The following is a 12,531-nucleotide window of genomic DNA, read 5'->3' on the forward strand; positions in this document are numbered from 1 at the left end:
ACTCGTCAGAGGTCAAGCGAAAAGAAGAGGACGACCGCGACGCGTCGAGGGCTCCAACGCTCTTCTTCGTACCCATTCCGGAACTTTATTTCCCCGAGGATCGCTCCGACCAAAGTTTATCGCTCGAGGTAACGCTCCACCGTGCTTTTATACCCTCCGTGACCCCTCCCTCCTGTCCTCCTCTTATTTCTATCACCATCGCGTTTATTCTCTCTCTCTCTCTCTCTTCGCCCATCGTCCTCATCATCCTCGACCTCGCGTCTTTTCTTCATTTCTCTCCGTTCCGATCGAGGAGACAATCACGATGAATATCAAACGCCCCGTTTGCTTAGGGCCGCTTCTTCGATCTCTCCCTCGTCGAAATACACGCCACAACCTGGACATCACCTTCTCTTCTCCCCTCCTCCTCTTATTGACCGTTCGTGGCACAGTTCCGGGGGAAGCAGCTTCCTCCTCGAATGGCATTAACGCGACTCGAAAACACGAAACACTTCGGAGGGATAACCTAGTTCGTGGACCTCGCCTTAGTTTCGAACGAGTGGTGGTGGTGGTGGTGGTGGTGTAGGCAACTTCGAACGTCAGTTTCACGCGACCCTCCCCCTCCTCCCCCGCAGGGCATTCGTTACACCAATTTCCCGCTGGTATCGTCGCTGGTAATTGCGCGAAATTAAGAGGTTCGCTGTTTATCGAGCGGCGTGTTGTTAATTCATCGAATTTTCGCCACCGCGCGAAATTCGTGAAATCCGAGGCGATATCCGAGGCGAGGAAGGGAAAAGTGAAGAGAAATTTTTTTTTCTTTTTGCATTTTTTCCTCCGAATAAAATTCCTCCGACCGGTGGATAAAGGATCGTCGCGAAAATAAAATTGCGAAACTGACGAATCGCGCGTGTATCGTAACAAGAATTGCGAAGGAGGAGGAGACGCGTGGGATTAATAAACGTATCTTTATTTTGTTCTTCTCGTCGCCTTGGAATACCCGGCTGCTTACGAGGGAGGGAACGAAAGAATGGCGGTTGTATAAAATCCGTGGAGGGATATCGTTTCGAGAAAAGGGGGGATTCTTCTCCTTTAGAATCGATTCGAGAAGATGTTTCGAAGGGGAAGAAGGCATTATGAATTCGAAAAATAACCGAAAGAGGAAGGAGGAAGGGAGTGACCATGTTGGCGAGAGGGATGAAATATTTAGGGATGCTGTTTTAGGCGTAAGATACGAGATTTAAAGTTTTAGGTGGCACTTTGGCAGAAAAGCGTTGGCCGCCGGCATCCTCTATCTCTCCACGGGTGCGAGGAGGCGGAGGACTACTTGGTGTTCGAGTTGGTGGCGTTTCCATCGTCTACGATCCTCCTCCTTTTCTCTATCTAACCCAAGGTGTACAAGGTGTTCCGTAACAACCACGCCACGATAAGGAATACTCGATTCGAGTTACGAAACGGCAGGCTACGTGCGCGTTTTATATCCTCCTCTTCCATTCCTTAATTTGTTAATTCGATCTGATAGGAGATGGCGGGACGAGCGGTGGAAATACGTGCGGGGGAAACGTGTACGAAATCGTATCTGTTTTTGATGGGGGGAGGGATGTATGTATAACGATTAGTAGTTCAAGTTCTCGTAAATTATTTTGTTTTGCGTGGAGGAATGTTTTGGATGCATTAGAAGAGGTTATTTCATGATACTTTGTATTATACAGAGAAAATATTTACTTTGTCTGACCAGTGAATTTCTTTTGATTTCGATACGATTATATCGGGATCGTGTTATTATTATTTTTTTTTTTTCGTAAAATCATGAAAAGTGATTTCGTTTCACGTTTTTATTTAACAAATAAAGTCTGCAGTTTCGATTGTCTTATATAAATTGAAAGGATCGAGTCAGATTTACAATAGGGATACTCTTTTTGTCATCTTTCCATCGTTTCGTGTTATTCAAAAATTCGTTTATTTTTAAATACCTGTTTTAAGAGGAAGAAAAGACAAGTATGAGATTGGGGAACTTTTAAGCTGACAGCTATCTCGGAATCGACTCTTTAACACAGTGTTATTACGACACCTTTTTTTCGCTTTCAAATTCATACGCGTTCCAGGCCAATTTTCTCAAGCCTCCTGTCTCAAGGTTTACTTTACTCGACCGACCTTCTTTTCAAAACGCGTATTACCAACTCCTCGTACGCTCTAGTATTATTAAGAATTCAGAATCGGCGCGAAGCACCGCGTTTTTCCACCGAATCAACCGAATAAAATCCAACAACGCTCTTCCTATCGAATCGTATTTATTTACTCGCGATTCCATTTTGTATCCTTATAATTTGATACGAATACGTACGTTCTTAATCATGGCCAATTCGTGAAATACCAATTAATATTAACCTTCTCATCGACACACTTAACATCACTTCAGCCTGCCTCTTTATCCTTGAACTTTCTTCCGATCTCTTTTTTCCACTTTCTTTTTCACTTTTAAAAAAAAAAAAAAAAATCTCTCAACCTTCCTCGACAACGATTAATTTTCACGACGAGCAACTCTGCTTTTTAATATTCGTTTACTTCGAAAGACGACGATGCAACATAGGGGAACAACCGAATCATTGCATACCGTGGAGAACCAGATGGAACTTGAAAACGAAGGAAAAGAAAGAAGAAAAAAGGAAAAGAAGAAAATCTTGGAAAGAAAGGTTGTCGAGTGGTGACTCAGACACTTCGGTGGCACGAGGAGAACGTTGAGAAATGGAACTGCCAACCGACATATGCGCACACGTATGCACACACGTGCACACTTATGGAATTCCACGAGCTGGCCTCGTAAACGCGATGCTCGGAGGCACGGAAATATTGGGCACGAGCGATGGGCGAGGGAGCGTGGACGGTTGGAACCGTGGTGGTGAGATATTGTGTTCGTTAACGAACACGAGACAATGAACACCGCGATTTACGGGATTAAACGAAAAACGTTTTCGAAAAACGTTACTCCGCCGCCAGGTCGAAATTGCTCGGAGGATAAATGATCGCGGCTGCGATCATAAACGAAGATGTTTCGCAGTTATATGTTCTCGAAGATGTTTATTGTCGGGGAAGATTTGCCCTAAGTCGCGTGAGCGATGATGATACCGTAGAACCGATAAACCGATTCGATAACCGATAACCGTGAAAGTGGAAGTCGATGGAGGGAAGATTGTATAAATTTGCTAACGATCCGCGTCGATCGCGTGATAGATCGTTTGAAAGAAGATTTTATTCCCACAATTTCCGTGATATTTTATTTTTAATTGACAATAATTGGTATTTTATATTTGGAAAAATTTATCATTCTTTCTTCTCTTCACGAGCGTTTTTATCTAAGTTTATCTAAGTTTCGCTCTTTTTATTTATTCAGAATTGTATCCCAGTCGAAGGCTACGAAAGGTATAATTGTATTACATAGCTTGTACAATGTTGCATTAAATTATTATACTTACATTTATGTTGGAATATCGAATAGAGATATACGAACTTGTAGCGTATCTCGATATTTTTTATACAGGAATATCTTTGATACAGGTTAAAAAAAAATTGGCGAGGATCGATAAGGTCGATTCGCGATATTCAAAATATTTTTCTTTATTTTATTATCTTTCGCAATAGAATTTCTTCTAATATATTTTATAACTATTTTTAACACACAATTTAATCCTCGGTATCGTTATTTCGATTACAAAGTTTCTATATAAGTTTGTTATAAAAGCGTTAAGACATTGACGCGTCCTAATTGTCATCCCAGTCTTCGGGATATTGCGCTTCTAAAATTCCTCCTCGGAAGGACCGCCCCGATATTCTTATTGGGGAAGCTAATCTTACACTGAGAATTCTGCTTTACCAAAGTTATTTAATACACTAATTAACGCTCACAACTAAATTAAAGTTGGAGCCTGAGCGCTTCTTAGTTAGCCTGATTGCTAATCTAAACTATATTCTAAACTGGATACATCTCATCTTCCTGACATATAATTTTATTCCAACCTTTCGACTTGCCCCATTAATATCTAAATTGTTCAAATATTCATCGATAGTCTGGATAATCAACTTAGCGAACTGATCAATACCTTCCATTGCATCTTTGATCCGCTTCTAAAAATAAGAACCTTCAATGACAACCATTTTGACAACATCCAATTCTCAATTGTTCGAATTTAGAATCGTTGGAATTAAAATTCATCTGATTCAATCGTTCACAATCGTTTCTTTAAATCATCAACAACGAAAATTTGAAATTTTTAAAAATCCCAAATTAAATATCTCTTAAATTTAAACAACAATTTACTTTATTCGATTACATCACGTATATAAAAAGCAATTGCTCCCATTCTCAAAATTGACTATCGAGTAGCTCGAGTTACCAATACGAAATTTTACACCGATAATACTTTAATCGGATAATTATTCGGTTTCATTAACTTCCCTTTCTGATATCACTTCCACGTTAATAATATAATACATTAGCTACTAAATTATTAAATAACTAGGAAACAGAGATCTGACGAAAAATTTCTTTTCTTCTCGAAAAAATAACGAGACATCTTTCCCTTTCTGAAAAAGTTCGATCCAGAGGAAAGAATAGAAAGGTACGTACGCGCGTGCATAATTCATACGATCCCCCCCAACCATTTCTTCGAGCGAGCGAACGTCTGTCATCGTTTCCTTGCCCCTAACAAGCGAAGAAGCCGCTGGCTTCAGAGAGAGAGAGAGAAGAAAAAAAACTGTAACTAATAATCGATGTCAAAGGTGAAGTCGACGTCGAAGCAGCTTTAGCGAGAATCGGATAAAATCAATCCGATCCAACGAATCGTCGTCGGATAGTTTTAAAGCCGGCGAAAGGGTGAATCCCCCCCTTCGGTTTCCAACGTGTGCAATCGCGTGTAAAAATAAAATACTGCCTGTGGAAACACGGCCGACGGCGCGGAATGGAAAAAGAGCGGAGACGAATGGAAAAGGGGAGGGGAGGGGGGACAAGAGAGGAACGGAAATTGTTACAACTTGGTCCGTGTTCGCGCTTTATAAACCGTGCAATTTAAAAAAGAATAATAATTGGATCCCATTAGGGCGGATTGTAATCGCGTTAGACGCGCGAGAATCGCGCGTAGCAACGGAATATTAAACAAGTTTCGAATCGTTTCTCGCGGCAGGAGTTTGACCGCAATTTTACGAGGCGGGGAGGAGTCGTGTCGGGAAGTATACGTTCAGGGGCCTACGATCAAAGAAGCGTAGCGCGGCTTTACAGTGGCAATGTTTCGCCGGAGTTTATCCTTTGTTATAACAATTTCTGAAACCGCTTCCTTCTTTTTTTACGCTTGAAGAATTTTCGTAGACATTGCACTTCTACTTTTTCGGAGAGAGAGAGGTTAAAAATTATCTTCGATAATAACTTTCGTTCTGAGAATTCTTACGAATTTAGTTCTCTCACACGTGTCAGTCCGTCCTCTTGCAGGATCTTGCAATATCGTTGCTCGTTCTTGAGATATCTTTGATAATATTCTGAGTCTCCGACGAATTCCAGTCCAGATAGGTGTTGCAGAATTTTTCAGGGAGAGATCTTCTCTTTTCCGATTTGTCATCTCGGTGACGACTTTTCATTTCGGAAAAAGAATCGAAGGATAAATGGCGAAAGAGTTACGCGTCGAGGAATACGTATAGCGTTCGAAACGGTATATGAAGCGTATATCTCTCTCTTTCTCTGGAGCGGCCGACGTGAAAACGTAACGAAATGATGGCGGAACACGCGAGTCGAGACGAGGTGACCACCAACCTCGACTTATCGCACGGCTTTCCGAGATGGTACAAAATGCGACCGACCCAATTCGAAAGAAAGGAGAGAATGGAAAGTGGAGGAGCGAAAAGGAGGAAGATATTGAGGAGAGAGAGAGAGAGGGAGAGAGAGGTTTGGTACGGGCAGGAAAGAGAAAAGCAGTTTGCCAAGGAGCATCGAAGCCGGTGAAAAAGGTGTTAGAGAAGCCCGTCACGTTTTGGCCGGCGTGAAAAGCATCCCTGCAAAGGAAAGGAAAACGAGGGAAAAGCGAGAGCCCTCGTTAGCCGTTCTGTTATTATTTCGATTCTGGGTCGATCGTTCGATCAGCGCCGCAAAAGAAACCTCCGTTAAGAGAAGATCGGTACACGACGTGTCGTTAACCATTCATTTGTACGTAGGGAAATGAGGCTCGTTGCTTCCATGGTGAATCGTTTCTCCCCTCTTCTATTATCCCCTCGTTTTTATATATAATATAATTCGAGGGAAAAAAATTCCGTAATTTTACGCGTGTATAATCGCAATAATCTTTATCTTAAAAGGAAAAGGAAATTGTCTTGAAAAGTTTTTATGTATTATGTAAAATTGTAATTAGATCTGTATATCTAATTACAATTTTAAAAAACTTTCCACTGTGATATTATTCGTGAAATTACATTTGAAATAATATTGGAATGAATATTGGATAAAAATAATATATTGGAAATACTCGAAGATTGATTTCACTTTCATCATTATCGTGGTGTAAAACAAAATTATTATCGGTTTTTCTTCTCGAAATTTTCTTCGCGTGTATCAATAATAATAATTATTAATAATTTTGCCACGTTTTTCCACGAACGTGGCAAGTAAAAGTATTGATATTTTTTTCTTTTAAATTACGTCGAATTGAATCCATGTCTACTATCCTGCTACACTGTTAAAATATAATAGGGAACCGAAACTTGGTTAATGAACGAAATACGATCCACTCGAAGGGTTGTCAAGAGATATCGTTTAATAATGTTAATTATTCTTCGTTCGATCGAGGGTTTGATTTAAAACGTCGTAGTTGAAAGGATTCCAGAGGACTGGGATTATCTTCACGGCAGAAGAATAAATCAAACGTGACGAGATTAAAATATTTATATCGTAAATTTTCGAGCGATAAAATATTCTTTTGAAAATTTCGCGCCAATTTTGACACCTGCTTGTTACGTGGAAACACCGTTTAATTCGGTGGATATGGAAAATTTGTCCTTGTTCCAATCGTAATATACGAATATATACGTTTTATCTCTTTCCACGTTGTCCAAATTTTATACAATTCGGTTAATTAAGTCTCGATACCCGCGATCAAAAATAATACGTCAATTCTATTACGGAAAAATTCTTATCTCAATTTTTAATCTTTTCGAGCTGATCAAATTATAATCCTCTGAATAGTTCAGAAATAATTCGACAGATTAAGTTTTTTGAAAATTCCCCGCTCGAAATTAAATTTCCAAAAAATTCCTCTCTATTTATCCAAAACTTTCAAACCTCCCTTAAATCCGAATACCCTTATTCCCGATGACAAATTAAATTTCTGAAAATTTAATCTCTCTTAATCCCTCAAACGTTGGGAATCTCCAACTTTTAACTTAACTTTCCGATTTAAAACGTCAAAACATTTACAAAAGATCGTGTTCGATTCGTAATTCCCCCTTTTTTCTTAATTTTGATCAAGATTCTCCCTCTCTCTCTCGTGATTTATGAGAATGGACAGATGACGGTCGCGTGCACGGAAGGAGACTGACAATCGCGATTACACAAGCTTCGTACCCTTTGCACGCGTTTTAGCAGCAGAGACATAAATCAGTTGGCGTTGTCGACGCGTGTGTAACACGCACGAACGTGGACGGAGGAGAATATCACCACGTGCCAATGGGGATGGGTGTGTATATCCGGTGAACTCTCTGCCGCCACCGAAGTAATCAGGTTTATCTCGTGGTTGCACACAGGGACAGGTACCAGTCGGTGACCGCTAGCACGTTGCGCCGTTTACGAACGCCGTTGCCAAGTGCGGTGACACCGCCTCGACTCGGTTGTCCGCCATTCATATTCCAGTTTAAACTAGAAATTAAGCGCGAAAAATTACAATCTTACTCTCCCAACTTTCCCTATTTTTTTTTTTTTCGCGTCCACGAGTTTAAATTTATAACGATTATAAGGATTTAATCGCAAGTTTTAATCAATCAAATTTATTTATTATTATTACGCAGTCGAATAAATTGATATTCAAATTTAAACTCGTAAATACGAAAAATTAGAATCGTGATCATAATTTTCAATATTTTTCGTGTTTTAAAGTGTGAAACTTGTGAATCGAAATTATACATATCATAAATAATATGAGATGTGAATCAAATTGAGAATATCGAAAGTTTATTTAAAATGTTTGCGTACAAATGATCAGCAGCCATTAGGTAATTTAATTCTCCAGAGTACACACGTTAGGTACGAGGATTCGTATCACGACCTATGGAAGAACAACATTTCGTTTGGCATCGGTGGAAATAGATTCTGGGTTTAGTTGTGACAATCAGTGCGATGATGCACGTTTCGAATTTTGATATTTAGTGAATTATGAACGATCGCGAAATTAACCGAATCTTTTAAAGGATGGATGAATTATAAACGAGGCGCAAAATGTTATTATATTTTAGAAACGAGGAATTAGAAATGAATCATAATACGGAAATTCATATTTAATAAGAATCACGATGCTCTGTTCTCTCGAATTCGTCAATTCGTAAATTATCATTTAATAAATTTGAAATATGGAAAATAATTCATACGCGTAGAATGTTAAGTGAGTTAAATTAAATCGAATTAATTAATAATATCGGGGAATGGACAATCGAAAGCGCTAATTTTCATATTTAATCCAACCTTATTTTGTTTAATATTCTTGATATTATTTCCAATTTATCTATCTCGTTCTCGTTATTTAAAAGATCGATTGAACGTCGGCCATCACCAAGTCGAGTCGAAGATGAAGAATGTTCGCCATACACTTATTACCCGACTGATATTTACAAATCGTATGAATAATGAACCACCATGGGATACGTATTAGTATCCTATTTCAAGGGATACACGATATTTCCCGTTAAACTAACCTCGTTCCCTGCCTGCAAGAAGATAGACTCTATTAACGAAATAGATCCTGGGCCCGATCGAGCCAACTCCTCTACGTGCATTGATGAATCATCAATTTTTACGTCCAGTTTTTTTATACACTCTTCTTTCCTCCCAATTTTAGAAATAAACCATTCTACACATATTTTTACTTTCTAATTTTAATTATTTTTAAAGACGTTTAGAAAAAAAAAGGTATTCCAAATTTTAATAATTTCGAAAATTTCGGATAAGAGTTTCTAAGAAAATTCTGAAAATCAAATTTTTACTGTACAAATTTAATAAAAAAAGAAAAAAAAATCTACGAATCAAAGTATATGAAATTATAATAAGTATATATATATAATACGCGTGAAATATCAGAATTGTAACACGGATAAATGCAGAATCACGCGAGATACTTGGCTAATAGGATAAACCAAAAGGCGCATTAACCTTCGTCTAACCGGATAATTTCTCGTGAAGCGAGAATATTGCGGTTAGATAACGGATGCGTTTGCTCGAATCTGTATGGAATTCTCGAAGATTGGCCTGCTATTGATTATCGGCCGAGAACCTCTTAATCAAACTCAAGTACACGTTCCATTCCGAATGTCCAAGAATTTTCGTATTATGATGTACTCCTAATGAACCAGCGTCACACAAACTTGTCAGCTTCGAAAGACATTCACGATTATTATTATTGAATTGCTGATAAAAATGTTGACGGATGTAGTGGACAAAATTTAATGTTAAATTGAATTATACTTCCGTATAAAATTTATCGTTCGTAAACGTAATAATAATTATGCAAATAAAATTGCGATTGCCAAACGATTACACGAAAGACGGATCAACTATAATAAATACGAATAAATGTTAATGTTCGAGCATTTTAACAATTAATTATTATTAATTACTTAAAGTAACTTTATCATTTTTAAGTAGTTACTTTTTCAACTGGATTAATGCGAGAGCGAAGCGAAGATTAGTAGAATGAGTCGCGCTATGATCGGACATCGAGCTAAGACGAGTACAAGATGTCCATAAATTTCCATTGTATTACACAGGGAAGGAAGAGTAACTCGATATCCGTTCTCGTAATCATTAATGCATAAAAAATCATGGGTTTATATACGATCGCGTTTATTCACCGAGAATTTCGCTTCTCCACCCTTATTTTTTCCCTTACCTTGATTAAAGTCGGTTATTTCTTTAATAAGAGCATTCATTAGTTCTTCCTTTTCTCTTTCCCGGTTTTAATAATATTCCGCGTTTCCATTGCTCGTCTATCAATTTCCCTTATCCTCACGTTTTATGTTTCCACGAACGATTTTTTTTCTTTTTTTCTTCCACAAACTATACATATGCTTATATCACATCCGATTCTATCATATTCCCTCCTTGCGAAATATTCGCGAAAATTTTCGTACGAAAAAAGAAATTCATGGAATGTAAAGTTTAAAAATCAGAATTTCGATTGAAAATATTTTAGTTTAGTTTAATATTTCTTACGTTAACTGTTACGAAGTTAGATTTGAAATTTCTCAAATTTCTCTTGATTGATATGTTGACAAGAAAATTGTTCCATACAATCCATATACCGTTTCAATATATAAAACAAAATTAGACAAAACACAACTTACTTTGTTCAATTCGTATAATAAGATGTAGAAGCACATCCTCTGCGGTTGACGTTCTTTTCTCGAACGGGCGAAATATGACCCAAGTTTCCTCTCCTCTTTCTTCCCTCACCCTTCCCTCCAGTCAAAGATCCGAGGAACAGCCTAGGGAATTTCTTGTTTTCGACGGTAAACTTCAATCAACGATACCCGATTCCTCGCAACGAAACGATTTACGGAGTCAGATAAACGTCCCCGCGAACAATGCTCGTCGTAAATCACGTCCTTCCCGAATATATTGATGCACTCGACGCCATTGGATGAGAAAGTGGATGAAAGTGGATCGACCACCGCCAGCTTTTCAGAAAGCTGCTTCTCCTCTCTTGATTCACGAGTTCTGCTTTTCACCCCTCTGCTTATCCCTCCGTCTCTCTCCCCCTCGTATCCCCTCCCTCCCTTTTCACGGACTCGATTAATCCTCCATTCCACCCCTGTCGCTTCGAGTCGTTTTTTTTTTTTTTTTTTCGAAAGCGCGTCACTCTTTTCGACTCGAATTTCGTTAATTACTCGTCTATTACGGGGGGAGGGAAACGTCCCCTTCTCCCTCCCGAAACAGGGATGAAACGAATCTTGTTATGACGCGTGGCTAATTTCGAGTATTGATCGAGAATTTCGAAAAAAAATCCGAGATTTTTCGAAATTTCTCTTCTTCCTCTTGTAAACGAAGAATTGAAATTCTCTTAAAAGCAGATTTCACACACGCGTAATTTTCCATTCCTCCATCGAATGGAAGAAGTTTGTCGTTGATTATTAAAAATTATTTCCATTCTGTCTTTTTTTCTTTCAAGGAAGATTTATTGTGTATCTCACCGCGTTGTATTAAGGAGGGGGAGGAGGGATAATTATAAGGTAATAGAACGAGGGATGAAAAATAGAAATTTTATTCACAAAACCGCGTAAAGTTCTCGATGGGCCACGCGAAATCTGATAAGGAGGTGCATACCACGAAAAGGGGACACGAAGGAAGGGGGAGCGAAGGGAGCGAGATATGGAAGACGATTAATATCCATCGATTCGATCCGTTCGTGTACAAGGCGGCACGCGGAATGAATCGTATCTAGCTCGCGAGCAGAAACGTAAACGTAGTGTTTGCAAACACTCGAATCCCGTAATATAATATAAATAAAAGTGATTCGTGTTTTGATTGTAAATCCGTAAATTCTAACGAAACTACGGAATATCATATATAATTTTGTATACATATATAAATATACATATATAATATGTATTATATACATTAATTATATATATAATTATATAATTATATAATTTTTAGGAAACTATGTTAATTAAATTTTCGATTTAAAATAATCCTGTCTTTTTTTTTTTTTTTTGCAAATTTTTAATACGTCAAATTTTTCTTTAAAAATCAAATGTCTTCCCTTCGAGTTTTCCATGGTAATATCGATAATTTGACGGAAGGCTCTTAATCAATTACGAAATTAAGAGGAAAGTATCGTGATATATTTAAGGATAGAAATTATATCATACGATTTTGAAGCGAGATTTTAGACAAAGCGAAACGAACTAGGGGTTGGATAGAAACGAAATTCCTGAGGTTTAACGAGAGTTAACACGTGAAATCTCGAATTACAGAATGAAAACTATATTTAACAATAAAATAACAATAACAATTTAACCGCAGAACGACGCCCGTTCAAAACTATTACTCTCAATTCTTTCGAAACCCCTCTTCTCTCTCACCCTCCCCACAACCCACTATTCCACCAACTAACTCGACTAACTCTCGACTAACTCGCGCGCACATCCTTCACAATCATTTAAGCTTGGATACACACACACACATACACACTCCTTCGCTCTGTTTTTCCGTTTCTTTCTCTTCATGTATCCGATGTTTCTGAAACATATTATATATATATATATATATATATATATATATATAATTCCAAATTATCGATGTGTCTTTTTTTTTTC

The 12,531-nt window shown here is 38.1% G+C and overlaps 1 protein-coding gene and 1 long non-coding RNA gene across 5 annotated transcripts in view; one reads left to right on the forward strand and one right to left on the reverse strand.

Annotated features, from left to right (window-relative positions):
• Positions 1 to 12,531, forward strand: part of LOC102679452 (hemicentin-1) — a 93,110-nt gene that overhangs the window by 12,023 nt on the left and 68,556 nt on the right. The gene's annotated exons all lie outside the window — the stretch shown is intronic.
• Positions 10,626 to 11,735, reverse strand: LOC116185512. The gene is made up of 2 exons (XR_004150367.1): positions 11,540 to 11,735; positions 10,626 to 11,133 (listed from the first exon to the last, which is right to left on the reverse strand). It is a non-coding gene; the product is annotated as an uncharacterized LOC116185512 (long non-coding RNA).

This window comes from Apis dorsata, unplaced genomic scaffold, assembly GCF_000469605.1.
Source record: "Apis dorsata unplaced genomic scaffold, Apis dorsata 1.3 scaffold_199, whole genome shotgun sequence".
In the NCBI taxonomy this organism is placed as follows: domain Eukaryota; kingdom Metazoa; phylum Arthropoda; class Insecta; order Hymenoptera; family Apidae; genus Apis; species Apis dorsata.